The 12,217-nt window shown below is 37.3% G+C and overlaps 1 long non-coding RNA gene across 1 annotated transcript in view; it reads right to left on the bottom strand.

Moving 5' to 3' along the window:
- LOC148225264 (uncharacterized) overlaps positions 1–11,403 on the bottom strand; it is a 28,940-nt gene extending 17,537 nt beyond the window's left edge. The window contains exon 1 of the long non-coding RNA XR_015799325.1: positions 11,222–11,403. This is a non-coding gene — a long non-coding RNA (uncharacterized LOC148225264). The remainder of the gene's footprint in view (positions 1–11,221) is intronic.
- Positions 11,404–12,217: the final 814 nt, after the last annotated feature.

Here is a 12,217-nt window from a genome sequence, read left to right as displayed (position 1 = left end):
CAGCACCAAAAAGCACCACCACAAACCCCAGGCTATTCTCCTTTCCCTGAGGACTTCCTCATGGGAACCTGAACAGTGATGACCTAGTGAGACAATGCTTTTTTTTTCCTTTAACTGTGAAGCTTTCCATAGTGGTAGCAATTTCAAAGTGTGGCTCTAGTTGAGCATTACATATTTTTTTCCAGTTAAAAGAGGAGTTTAACTTTACATCACTTGCAAGAAGAGAAAGGAAGAGAGTAGTTACTTTGTTTTAAGAAACAGTTTACATGAGATCTGCATTTGGGAAGATGCTGTATAGTGTATTGAGTCTTATAGATTATTTATGTAGATAGAAAAATATTTGGTTTAAAACATGTTTTAAATATGTTGCAACTTTCTGTTTTAAGGAGAATTACATAGGTGAATTGTTACTGTCATTGAAATCTGATATAAACAAGCCTACTAATACTATATAAAGAATTCTCTAAATATTAGCAAATATGGAATGTGTGATAGTGGAATGTTATTTAAAACTTTGCTGGCACTAATGAGGAGTGACCAGTGAAATCCCCTCTACTTGGGATCATCTTAAATCCATCATAAGGAAACTTGTATAACACTGGTCTTGTTCATAATTTTGTTCTGTGCAAATAAATGTCTAGATTTTTTTTTTCTGTGAAATGACACACATAAATGGCATTAAGAATGTTGTTTACATGGTATTTTTTTCTGGAGTCCTTCCTCTAAAAGAAGAGATTCCCTATACTTCTAATGTATAAGAATTTAAGAGGCTTAAAATATATATCTGATACAATCCAGTAGGTCTAAAATGAATATCCATTCTCATGAGTTTAAATCTAATAATTTTGGATTTACTGCAATAGCCTGCTTTATTTACTGCATTAGCAATAGTATAGCCCTATTGTGATGCTGCTGTAATTGTAATTATGTGGAGATATTTGAATTATTTTGTAGTGGTCTTCCAATTAATTTTCCTCTTTGCTTTCTCAAATAATCAAAAATGCTGACAAATTCAGAAAGATGCTTGTACAAAAACCTATTTTCCTCAGATGTATTTTCCTTCAACTCTTACATGCATTTTTTTAGAGAAGCTCCTAGGAAAAAGTTGAATTTGAGATGCAGCTTAATGCTTAGTTTTATTTCTGTTAAAAAAAAAAAAAAAGAGTTTAAGAAATGCCCTTGCTTTGGAATGCAATTTCTTCCAAATAAAGTGTAGGAGGAGAGAAATTTTATCTTCTTTGAAATACAGCATGAGAATCTGGATTTGAAAGCAACCCAGTTTAAAATAATAATTTCATTTTTAAAAATTTTCTTAGACATATTTGGAAGTAGTTTAGTGCTTGGATTTTGTTTCCTCTTAGTGAAGGAAAACTGGATGAATAGAAGACCTAAAACCCTGATCCCAAGCCCTCTCACTCTCAGGTGGGAAACTCTCTTAATTTGAGTTCTTGTGTACGCATGTAGAATTTAAGCAGCCTTATCTTATACTTTTCTTATTTGATTTTGATACTAAAATTTTAACTTAGCAGAAAGCATCAGAAAAGCCTATTGCTAGAGATATTTAAAAGTAGCATCTTTGAGTGTATTTAATTTCTATTTAATAAGACAAGTATGACAGAATTATTATCTAGAATGGTTTCATATGATTTTTTATTATGGTCTAGTTTAACGCTTGTAAATATTGGGACCATCTCAGACTCACGCTGGTAAAACTAAATCTGGCAGGAAGATACCACTCTTTCAAAACTTGCTTAAATATTCAGCTCTTTATTAAAGCCCCTTGGAGTTTTTGTGTCCGTGATTTACCACTGTTTAAAATATGCTGTGGATACAGTGCAAGCTGAAGGCAGGACTGTCCTCAGTCTGTTCTCCCTGGTGCAGGAGTTGTTTTCCCATTTTGATCAGTGGTCCCTGGCAACAGGGAGCAGATAATGCCCCAGTCCCAACACAATGCCGTGTTGTTTGCCCAGCTCCTGCCTCCTTCTCCCCTTTTCCTAGATGCTGGTGTGGTGGGTATGGTTAGCAGGACCCACCAGCTGCCGTATCGGCACAGACAGAATTGCGCACCGACGGTGTGGGGAGAGAGGAGCGAGGGAAGAAACAAAACAGATAACAAGCAAAGGGAAAAAGTAGCACTGTAAACAAGCAGCATATTTTCCCCCTCCACAGAGCAAGCTTTTGTGACTGGAGGCAGTATCTATGTGCGCCTGACTTCTAATCCATATCGCAAACAGCTTCCAGATGCCTGAGTCCCCACCACTATTCTGGCATCCCTACCCTTCACAGATGCCTGTCTATGAGGGGGGTCTATAAGTAAAATTGGGTGTATTTTACTAATCATTCATTTCCAATCTTCCTGAAGGGGAACTTTTATTAATAAACTCTTTTCATCTGTCTCTTTGATTAGGAAGAAGATAATCGCTTAGTCATGTGAAAAAGGGGAAAAAGAAAAAGATTGCTGGGGGGTCGCCTTTTCTAACATGTGCTTGAGTGGAAGGAAACAAATAAAAACCACAGAACAATGCGGGTACTAAATGGTTCCAGTTGAGCTTGAGTGGTGGAGGGGAGTTTGAATAGAAACCGTGGCGGCTGGGCTGGCCTCCCGAGGCAAGCAGAACTAATTCCCCTGATCCCGGCTACCCTGCAGGCAGCAGGCACGTCAGCTGGACCTGGCCAGCTCAGCCGGCAGGTGTGCCAGCGAAGGGAGGATGGGCAGGGCACCCATCCCTCGGGGAAGGGTGCATGGATACACGGCTTTCCCTACAGGTTGTAAAGTTGGTGAGAGGCAATTCAAGAATTTGCTCTGCTGTGCTTCATTCTCAATATATCTTCCCTTGTTACTCGGCTCAGGTTGCTACACTCGGGCTTACTGCTGCGCTAAATCTTGGACTTTTCTGTCTAAGGGAAATGTATGCTGTCTGGTGACCACCAGCACTTAATTACAACAGATAGACTGGAGAGAGATTTCCACATTAGGGCGAGTTTGTCTTCTTCAAACTATGCTATGCTTCTATTTCAGCCATGTCCTGGATTTGGCCCACATTCAAAAGCCGATTTTTATGAATGTAATGTGAATTCGTGCCATCAGTTGTCATCGACATGTATCATCTCACTGACGCACCTGGAGCCAGAGACTGATGATGATGGAATATATTATTCACATAGATTATAGTAATAAAAATGTATTTAATTAATTCAGTCACACCTATTCCAACTCACTGAAAGTTTTGAATAACATTTCTTTCACTTTCCACTCTTTTCTTTTTTTTTCACTAACCAGGCTGAAACCTAATTTGCATGGTTGAGAAAATGTAGATTTTTATTAATGTGTTTTTATTTCCATACTTTGCATGTTTTCCAGTACTAAGATCTCCAGCACAATTTTATGGAATGCTTTAGGCTCTGAGACCACAGCACTATAATGTAAACTTCCACAATGATTTCTATACTCCAAAATGTAAACATTAATGCAAAATCGTCACTTTATTGCATATATTCTCTAACATTGCATTTAGGTTTTCTATTCTCCATCATCCTAGTACTTATTAATTCTATTTTTATTTCTAGGAACAAACTAGAAAGAATGGAAACTTCACTAAAGAATTTCATACTGTTTTGAGGAAGAATTTAGTTATCTATTAACTTCAACATATCTAATCAGACACTTGAATGTTGCTGATGTTTCACTGGAAGTTTCATGTGTTGCTTTTACAAGGAAATAATAAATGCTTAAGACATATCTAGTTTTTTCTACAATTCAAAATTGTCTGGGGTGAAGCATTTCCAGAGGAGAGAAAGAATCTTGCTCATTCCTTGGAGATGGGGCTTTGGATATTTGAATAAAATTCAGGTTTCTTGTCTGACTTCAGCAAAGCCTGACTTGAAGCCAGGTTTTCCAGGTGAAACCCAAGGGCTCTTTTTGCTGGTCTGTTGGCTGCTCTGTGTTGATAAAGGTGTATTTTCACCAGATTTTCCATTCAAAAGTTGTGAATTTGTTTTGAAGCAAGAGATGCAAAAATGGATATGTTACTGAAAAGACCTGAATATGATGGATCAATTTAATCAATAAATGCATAACCAAATCTAATAATGTATGTATTAAACATCAGGGGAAAAAAGAATATTTTTTCCCATAGTAGAAGGTAGGCTTCATATAAAACTTGTGCTGGCATTAAAACAAATAATCAGTAGATTTTTTTTAAAGCAAGAATTTAATAATGCTTGACACTTTCCTCAATCCTTTATTTTAGAAATCTGTAAATAGGAAAGAACTTTGCAAATTTTATGAAGAGTGACTCTCTCTTACTCATAGCCAAAGAGGAAAACTGGAGAAAATAGAATGTAAAGCAGAAGAATTACTCAATTAAAAGGGAGCCTGAAATCTTCTGTTATTTTTATCCAAGGAAGGTATTTGCAGATGCAGAAGACAGCAAAAATAACCTCCAGCTTGCATTATTGCCTGAATTGCCGTGCTGCAAGGAGGCTGAACAAATGTGGATGTAGCCTGAGCTGAACATGGTTCCTCTCTCCCCAGCCATGTATGATGATTCTCACTGCTGGGGGATATGGAAAAGTGTCCCCAAATGGTGCCCAATATGCTGCTTTTGGACAATCCATTACACAGTGTTTTTTTGTGACAGCTATTTTTCAAGAATTACTTGGAAAGAATCAGCTGATCCCAAGGTATGAGTTGGCAAGGAACATCCTGAGATCTAGAGTGAGATGTGAAGAGTGCTTCTTAATGCACTGAGCAAAAACTATCATTTAAGCTCCTGATGGTCATAACTTGAATAAGGGTATTTGTCCTTATTGTTTTCTTTCAGATTCAGTTCAGGTTATTGTTTCAGTCTATTGTGTATTATATATCTCTTTGTGAATGCTAACGTTTGGATGTGCCAGCATTCCTGTGTTCTCCAGCTTTAATCCATTGCTATCTGCAGTAAGAGTAGAGGAGTGGAGTACAAAAGACAAAATGAGGGTTTTGTGCAATAATGATATCATTGGCAAAAAGTAATATTCTGTCTTCTGTTCAGTCCTGTTCCCTCAGCATCAGAACTTGTCCCCAAGAAAATGTCCAGCTCCTGCTTGCACAGGGGTCCAAAGCCTGGTGACCTGCTCAAAGGAGAATGGTGTGCTGGTTTGGCAACATGCAACTTACTCGTCACAATTTTGGCAACTTCGAGTGAATTTGGGCTCAAATGTGCATAATATGGGCCCACACAGTTAAGTTAGTAATGGTATTGATTCAAAACATGGCATGGAGGATAACACAGGATCAAGCTGCAGGGTGTAAAGGTCTGCTAATTGCCTAACTTTATTGCCTAACTTTATATGTACTTTATGCAATGTCTAATTTTCAGCGTAGGCAGGGCATGGTGTATGGAGAAGATTCTGTTTCTATGGCACTTCTGAATTCCCTGTGGATATCAATGAATGGTGTAGCTCATAAAATACTTGTGCATAAAAGAGGTTTGCTGTGTAAATTTACCAGATTGTGACAAATTCTCTTTGTCTGCAGAAAATTTCCCACTTGGAGACCAAAAAAAAAGACCATGTAAAAACCATGATGCATGTTGTGCCAAAAAAGGAGAAAAATCTGAAAATTTCATGGCTGATAAAGCTTTAGTCTAATGATGAGAAAGACATTATCCCCAAAATGCAGGTGCTACTTCCCTGTCAGTACACAAGCATGCATTTTCATTGTCTTAAATTTAACAGCATATCTATTCCCAAGTGTGGGAAAATGGTCCTGGTTAATTTTTGTATGCAATAAAAGGACCTTTGGGCATATTTTACCTTAATGCTTATTCCTTTGTTTGAGAAAAAGAGCTCTCAATCAGAAAAGCAAGAGATTAACTTAGACTGAAGTATGGATGCTGGCCTGTTCAGTTAAATGCACTGATGATAATAGGTATACCAGATCATGAATAATAATAGATTGTTCCTTTGCTTCTGAAAGTTCCTCCTTTTGAGTCTTTCTGAGAAAAAAAAGAGATGCTTTAAAGAGCGGTGTGAGATTTCAAGATAATATAAAGTTTTGACTGTATACTGAATATGTTAAAAAAAATAAAAATCAGCCTGTTACATAAATGATGTTTTGTTAGCATATGATTTCTCCCGCAAAATGCAAAAGGGGTTGCCTTTGGTAAAATGGTTGGTTTTGGAGCTGAACTAAATAACATATATGCCAGTTTACAGTAGAGGTCTTCCTCATAATTAGGTGGAACTGGCTGTGCATCAGTTTCTGCCTGTTGCTTCTTGTCCTATTGCCTGGCACCTCTGAGGAGAGCCTGGCTCCATCCCCTTGTCACCCTCCCTTCAGACAGTGACAGGCACTGATGAGGTCCCCTCTGTCACCCCTTCTGGAGGCTGAACAGGCCCAGCTCCCTCTGCCTGTCCTCATGAGAGGATGCTCCAGTGCCTTGATCATCTTTGTTGCTGTACACTGGATCTGTTCAAGTTGTTCCATGTTTCTCTTGTCCTGAGGAGCCCAGAGCTGGACACAGCACTCCAGGTGTGCCTCACCAGGCCTGGGCAGAGGGGCAGGATCACCTCCCTCATCCTGCTGGCAATGCTCTTCCTGATGCACCCCAGGGTCCCATTGGCCTTCCTGGCCACCAGGGCACTGCTGGCTCATGGACAGCTTGCTGTCCACCAGGACCCCCAGGTCCTTCTCTACAGAGCTGCTTTCCTTTGTGTTCAGCCTGTGTGGAGAGGACTTCCTCAATCCCGTGCCTCTCTTCTGCCAAGTATTGTTGTGATGTTTGACTGGCTCCAGATCTCTCCTTGAATAAATCCACTCCTGATATTTCATGGAGTTTGATTAGTATATTTATCATTCAGTTCCTTACCATTAAACTCTGTGGTAAACCAGAACATGACTTTGAAACAGAGGGGTTTGTTCTGTTTGGTGGTTTTTTTAAGACAAACCTGCAGTTACAGTCCTTTTTTTGCTTTATTTAACCACACTCTTGCTGTTATCACAGTGTGTGGCTCCTGAAAGTCACTGCTAAATTTTTATTCTATTTTACAGTCTGCAATATACAGACCTTAACCAACTCTCACAACATACTCATGCAGTCAATGGTTAACTGAAATTATCCTTCGTAAATAAATGAGATATTTAAACGTGAACATTAAGAAATCTTTGCCAGGCCAGCTGTGATTCCCCAGTTGGACAGTAGCTCAGACCTGTTGACACCCAAACCACTAGACTGTGCTGCCTTCTGACTGAAGAAGATGTTTCCCAATTAGATGTAAATTATACGGTTTTATATATTATGTTTAATTAAAGAATGAGCAAATAGTTGTGACAACTGGCAAGATGGTTATTTTGTACCATCTCAGGCTCAGCTACAGCTACAAAAGGGGCATGCAATCAGCAGTTGTCTTTAAAAAGAGCAGTTAGAATAAAATGATTAGTTTAATCAATTTAGACCTATTTTCTTAAACAAATGGAATTCCTAGAATTGCTTGTTCTGTTCAGACTGGAAGAAGACTTTGTATGACAGAAAAGGAGAGGTTTCAAGTACCATCCCTTTATCTTGCAAAGAGGAAATTTTTTCATGTAATTAACATTTCCTTTACATTTACCAGAGAAGTGTGGTTACCTGTGGTCAGTGACACTAATTTACTGCTACAAGTGACATCTCATAAAAAGGAATAACTATCTTTGAGCTTGAAAAAAGGGCCTATGTAGAAATTATGCAAGACTTACTTCCCTTCCTGATTTACTTGTAGTTCATTAGGAACTTAAGGAACTATTTAGAACATATGCTGGGATAGGAGGTTGGGAGGTCAGTTCAGCAGAAGCCACACAAAGCTACTTACTGTCTTGATAAGAATAGTTTCCTTCTGCATGCTTGTCATACAGCCATTTTTCACAGTGCATAAACAGTTGAGCAGCATGTGAGTGACTCAGGGACTTGAAACGTGTTTCTGGAATTTGTTGAATCGCACACTATAATCACTTAATCTGCTCCAGGTCAGTTAGGATTTTCTAGTGCATAAATACACAGGCAGAAAACTCATTCCAAGACAAGCTTAAAGCAAAGTATAAGTGTGGCAGGTCCTATTAATTTCCTGTGAAAGCTATCCTTTATTTTTAAAATGCTATTTGTGTGTTTTGTTTTGTTTTTTTTTTAAAGAAAGATGTAATACCAGACTGCAAAGGTCTTCCATAAAGCCCAGTGAAGTTGGTAAGAATATTTCCACTTAAGCACACAACATTTGGACTGGGTCATGTTGACTGTAAGCTTCTACACACTTTCTCATGTGAAGTTAGTTTCTCTTATTACATGTGAGACACTACTTTGTTGTATTTTAAAGCTTGCAGGTGTTAATATATTTTAACTCAGATTCTTAAGCATGCAAAATACCTCACTGTTGCACTTGAGTGAAATGAGTTACTTGATACATTAGCAATCTATTAATTTCAATTCTTTGAAATTTGTATAGAGTACCTTCTTCATGGTACTCTTCATCAGCAATCCACATATCCTTATCAGTGTGCTTTACATTACGGTGATAGATATTGATTAAGATGTGCTTAATGGATTATCGGATATTATCTCCTGTGCAATCTGTAAAGAATTAAGTTCATAATTTTCTGTTCTGGGATCACAGAAAATTTGATTTTCTCTAATAAGGTATGATTTATAACTGGAGTAGACAAATGATTAGTTTTCTCTAGTGTCTGAGGATTGCATTTCTGAATGCAATTTGGACATATAGATCTAAAAGAATACAGATAAGAAAGAAATCAGATGTTCATAGAAATCATGGCATTCAGAATCAATAGAAACTTAATAATTCTAAGAACCTCTTATGCTAAAACATAAAAGCTTTAGAGATAGCATTACCCAGCACAGTGGTAATATCCTGACCAAGAAAGTGGAATGCAGCCCTTGCAGTCTATGGCTTAAATATTTCAAAGCTCAGTTGAATGTTTAAGTAGATTACATAATGTATTAAAGTGTAACAGTCGTATATGCTCATTTAATATATAAAAAATTTATCGAATGTCATTTATTGTCTTCTTGTTATTTAAAGAGTTATTATTTGATATATTTTTTCTTTTTAGCTCTGACTTCAGAGTTAGCCCTAAGCTATTGTCTAAATTCAGTTTGCCCTACATTTAGTGATGAGTAATCATGTTCCACACATGGGACAACAAGTTGAAGAAGAACCTAGACCTCAGGATAAGGTACACATATGGTTATTTATAGGTGAATCCTAAACTTTTTCTTCTTCTTTTGGCACTTTTCCTTATATTCCCCTGTGAAATGAAAGGCTTTTTGCACCTGAGACACCTACTGTCTATATTTTAGGCCATAAATTAAGATGCATAAATATAATATTATTTTATTAAACACCATAAATTTTATACTGAGTCCTATATGGTCCATTATGAAGTATATTCCTATTCATAATTCTATAATGTAACAATGTCAAAACAAATGTAACAAATCAAAATTTATTAAAATGGTGGAATCAACCAAAACACAGGTTACAACAGACCAATTGTCTCCCATTTTCACTCACGCCTCAAGGTAAAATGCTGAGAGAAAGCAGCAACATTGTTTTTAAAGAATGAGCTGAGTGTGCTAGAAGTTGAGTTGGGGCAGCTATTTTGAACTGATATTTTGGATGTGGTGATACAAACGATTACATTGTCTATGTCTGCAAGAAACGATCCATTAATGGATCTGTTCAACTGATTCTTGAACAGTGAATAAATTTTACAATCTTCTATTTTGATGGAAAAAAATTGCTTTGTCCAGATCTATATATTTATCCTTATTTTGTTGGTTCATGTTTGCTTTGCCAGCTTAACACTGAAAAAACCCTGCCTTTGGAAATTGTGATTGCTCCAAACAATTGATTTAGTTCTAAACCTTTGAAACAGTATACAAAATGACAGCTGCATTTGGGTAAATACATCAAATATACAGAAATATATAAAACTTAATCACATCATTTATAGTGAAGCTGTTAAGCTGCAAATTGCACTGAAGAATATGTTAGAAATAAAGGAGTCACCTTAACATTCTGCCCATACTGTTCCTTTACATTAGTCTGAAACTAATTCTGCATCAGCGTGAAATGAATTGGATTTGGTTCATAACCAGGTCTTGAATATTATTTAGTTCTTACCGGAGCTACATAGAGAGATGTAGAAGTGTCAGTCATAAATCATGCTTGCTAATGGACTTTCTACGAAGAGAGATATTCTTGTTATAGGGCCATGAGAAAGAACTGAGCTTTAATCAGCTTGGTGAGTGAAACATGTACTGTATCTCTAGCAAAAAAACTACTGAAAGCGAGGGAAAAAATAGAAAATGCATATGAACTCCCCAAGATTATAGTTTTTTCTTTAGGATGCAAACGGGCTCTTTAACCTTGATGCAGAGGCCCTCAAGGATCTCAAGTGCTGCACCAAAGGTTTCATTCATTCATCTCTGAGGTAGAAAGCATAGCTAGCTTCCCTTTTTTAGATATTCCTATCTGAGATTGTACAGTCTCATTATCAGTGAAGTGCTATAAAAGGAAATGTTTTGTGACCCCCAGAACAGTAATAGGGATGATAAAACCCTGAGAATCTCTCTCCCTAATTATTTTTTTCTGTCTATTTTGGATCTGAAGTTAAAGCATCTGGAAGAACAAGTACTTTTGAGACTGATATTAAGAGTTAGGTTTTCCCATGCTCTCTCATTCTTTGTTGATTAGCAGATTAGTGTGCATGAGCAGGGAAAATATCCAGGCCTTGGAGATTTTTCTTATGGATAAATTATTTCAATAAGAACACTTTCTCTCTAGAGAACAGACAACAGAACAAAACAAAACAAAACAAACAAACAAAAAAGCCAACCCTCGAGAATTACCTCAGTTCTTTGGACATAATCCTTTACCTAACATGTTTGCAAAATAGAGTGAAGCATTTTCAAAGAATTTGACTGAATGAATTTCAAGATCCCACTCCTTATCTTGAATGAAGCCATGACACAGCTATCTGAAAAACAGCCTCTGCTCATAAACCTATCATTTAGGAGCATCCAACTTAGCTCTAAAAAGATCCAAAAAAATTAAAAATCCAAGAGTGAAGTATAAATACCACATCTAGTTTCAGGAAAGCAACCAATACACAGAGATTAAATTCCTCAGCCATGAGCTGACAAGCTGCCACTGGCAGATCTCAGCTCCCAAATCCTGCAAGTCTTACCTGGGTACTGGAGGAGATGGGTTTTAATCTTGCAGAGTCACAGCTGTTTCTGTAGAACTAAATGCTTTAAGAAGACCTCAGCAGGTTATATGCTGGAAGTCTACATGCTTGAAGACCCAAAAAAACCTCAGCTTGAAGAGGACATAATTTAAATACAGCTTCAGATCTTCTGGTGTTGTGTCATGCTCACACCAGCGGAATAGCTGAAAAGTGCAGATTGTAACAACATGGTTTCAACTACATCGTTTTCTAGCTTTGATTCATGAGTTGCAGATTCACAAATCAATATAAATTGTCCTGGTTGAGGATAAAGAATTTTTTCACTGGAGGGGTCATCCCTGATTAATTATGAACAAAACACAAAGCAAGTTAAAGTTTAGATACTTTTATTATATGTTTATAAAACCAACACTGAAAATCAATTTTCTCTTTTGAATTACAGATATAGATAGTTCAGGTGGCTTCCAGCTACAGCTGGTAGATGATACTGCCTGTGCACTCAAATGCCTCCTCATTTGGACCCTAAAGCTGACATGGACGTAATGGGCAAAGCACAAAAATCATTGATGTCACTGCAGTGTTGTCATTTACTTTGCAGATCTAATATCTACGTCAAACTCTGGCTTGTGGATCACTGACTAAAGGCAGAACAGTAAGGATCCCTGAATAGCTGTTTATGACTCCCCTGCCTATGGCTGACCTAGTCAATTTGGCTACATTTTGAAATATCACCAAATTCATCACAGGAACTTTGTCAGAAGACAGACTCAGTGTTGGGTCCCCAGAAAAATCACACTTTGCTGAAAATCAAAGATGCATTGTGAGTTACAGTCACTCCATGTGATTATTTTGATATCAGTCATAGAGCTTCAACCATTTTCAGAGCTGTCAGTGAAACTGTGAAATAGCACAACTATGTCTGGCAGCAGACAGTGGGGAACAAAACAAGACAAAAAAATCCCCACAAAAGCTGCAAATAAAACCAGTGCACATTAT

This window comes from Sturnus vulgaris, chromosome 1 (genome assembly GCF_052056855.1).
Source record: "Sturnus vulgaris isolate bStuVul1 chromosome 1, bStuVul1.hap1, whole genome shotgun sequence".
In the NCBI taxonomy this organism is placed as follows: Eukaryota; Metazoa; Chordata; class Aves; order Passeriformes; family Sturnidae; genus Sturnus; species Sturnus vulgaris.
The sequence above is the reverse complement of the archived record's forward strand: the minus strand, read 5'-3'. Positions and strand labels throughout refer to the sequence as shown.